General features: G+C 43.6%; 1 pseudogene across 1 annotated transcript; it reads right to left on the bottom strand.

Moving 5' to 3' along the window:
- Window positions 1–379: 379 nt before the first annotated feature.
- Window positions 380–933, bottom strand: LOC309532937 (nascent polypeptide-associated complex subunit alpha pseudogene; annotated as a pseudogene). Its single transcript has one exon. The product of its transcript is annotated as a nascent polypeptide-associated complex subunit alpha pseudogene (transcript).
- Between the last annotated feature and the right edge of the window lie 1,608 nt (window positions 934–2,541).

A 2,541-nucleotide genomic window follows, 5' to 3' on the forward strand; every position in this document is an offset into this window, starting at 1 on the left:
TACTGCTCCGGCGGGAAGGTAAACGACATTTTCGTGCTCTGCTCTAGTTACCAGAAGCGGCTTAGTCATGCTGGCCAGATGACCCGGAAGCTGTACCCTGGCTCCCTCAGTCAATAAAGCGAGATGAGCGCCGCAACCCTAGAGTCACCCGCTACTGGACCTAATGGTCAGGGGTCCCTTTACCTTTAATAATAATAATAATAAATTTTATTTATATCCCGCCCTCCCCAGCCGAAGCTGGGCTCAGGGCGGCTAACAACAATCAAATAATCAGTCAAATAATCACACAATCTAAAAATATTTCATTATAAAAATTAATTAAATCAAATTGATGGCAACCAATTAAGCAAAATTCTGTGCAGGTTGCCAGAGGAGGGAGTCAGACTACAGTGGGAGTCTGTGTGTTTTCCTGAATGTTTGAAACGGCTTCTCTTTGCACTTTGAATTTCTCTGCAGCAGCCAGCTGTGCTTGCTGTGAGAGATCTTCCATCTTTGCTTCACCGAATACTATATAGGTATCTGATGCAGGACTTTTGTAGACATTGGGCTTGGTGATGACAAACAGGATATTCTTGGATTTCCGGATTGTAACCCTGGTTACACCTGTGACTTGACGAAAGCCAAGCTTAGACATTGCCTTCCGTGCTTTCTTTTCACTCCGACTCTGTTTTGCTATGCTAACTGGTTCTTCATCTATTTCAGCTGCTGCTGCAAGCTCTGTCCGATGTGTTGTGGCATGCGTAGGGTCATGTTCTTCAAGTTCTGGCACTGACTCATCACTGTCAGATTCTGTTCCAGACCCTGTCTCAGCATGAGGCTGTGGCAGCTCATGTTCTGTTGCTGGAACAGTTTCTGTGGCTTCACCAGGCATTTTGTACAGGACGAGCCGGGCGCAAGATGGAGGCAGAAAGAGAGCGAGAGGAGGAGGGAGGGCGACTTTCTATAGTATTGTACAACACCTTTATTTTGTGAGTGGGTGGTATAGAAATGTCTTTGTTAATAAATTGTTAGAAAGTTCAGACTGCATTCCTTATCTGAGAACTCCCTCCTTGAAATCAAGAGGGCTTGCTTCTGTGGGGATATATAATGTACACTCAGTTGCATTGTTAGTTCTGGTCTTTGGAGTGTCTTTATTCTCAAATTACAATTTAGAGATTATGAGTTTTCATCTTTTTTCCATAAGAGAACAGAGACTTATTGTACTCTGGCTGACAGCATCTCTGCAAAGTCTCTGGGAGACCCTGCAGATGGAGGTTCTAGGAGCTGCCCTTGGAATATTAAGTTTGCAAAAATTATATAGCTCTTTCCTTATTATTCCCACCCCACCAAAATGTATATTTGATGAGCAGCCCAACCTGAACACCCTTGCCCTATGCTGGTGCTAGAAACTACATTCCCCCTCAAAGGCAGATTCTATGGCTCATTCCACCACCACCCTTGAGAACCTTGCAGAGCAGCTGAAAATTAAAAGAAATCCCGCAGCGCTCAGTTTCAGTCAAACACCAAATAAACAGGTAAACCCAGAAACACTCACACAGGAACCAGGGGTGAGGGGAATCTGAGGTAATCAGCTGCTCCAGCCTCTGCTTCCTGCCTTCCCATCCCTTTTGTCCTCTTTTTCCAGGGCACCTCCTCATTTTCATGGATATGTAAAATGGGAGTCATCATAGAGATCCATAGTTAAAAGTCGGCAAATGTGTCCTCTTTTCTGCTCTTCAGCTATTAGATGTTGGCACTATTCTGGTTAGGAAATGGACATCAACCTTGATTATTTCACCATCTTAACAATGCCTTTGCCTTGTCTCCTCCTCAGGGTCTCGCATGTGTTTGGGAATGCAGCTGGGAAAGATTGAAATTTTCAACTTCCTGACTAGCCTGCTGAGGGCATTCAGCTTCCAGCTGCCAGAAGGAGTGAAAGAACTCAATAAAGAGCCTTTACCAGGGGCTACAACACATCCCCATCCTTATAAACTCTGTGCTATTCCCCGCTGCAGAGTGTAATAAAATATGACAGTGCTAGGGGGCTTCATCTCTGCTTCCTCCACTCACCAACCCCTTTCCACTCCTGATGCATTTGTTAGTATTTGTATTGTAATTGCATTACACATGTATTTCATAAAGAATAAATGGTATCAGGGAAAGGAGGTGGCAATTGCAGCTGTTTCTTCTGTTAAATCTCTCGTTGTCTGTGAACATGCCAACACTGTCCAGAGGTGCTGTGAGAACAAGCAACTATGGATCAAGGGAGAGAAACATATTGCATTCATGAATTTATATGTAAATAATGCTTGTTGTTTAACTGCTGCCAGCCTCACAAGTAAAGATTTATCTTCAACTATTTGTGTAAGACTGTTTAATTATTAAGATCACAAATAGCTAACAAATGTTATGGGCCCAGTCGTGGCCAGCAGGTGGCTCTAGAGTAGCAACAAGAAGATTTTGAAGTCAATCCCAGAAATCAGCAACTTAAACTCAGCACAGTAAAGGATATTTTTGCAGGTTTCCCCCTTGATCCATGTCTGTTGAACTTCCTGGCACAAC

This window comes from Podarcis vaucheri (genome assembly GCF_965113315.1).
Source record: "Podarcis vaucheri genome assembly, chromosome: 5".
NCBI classification, from domain to species: Eukaryota; Metazoa; Chordata; class Lepidosauria; order Squamata; family Lacertidae; genus Podarcis; species Podarcis vaucheri.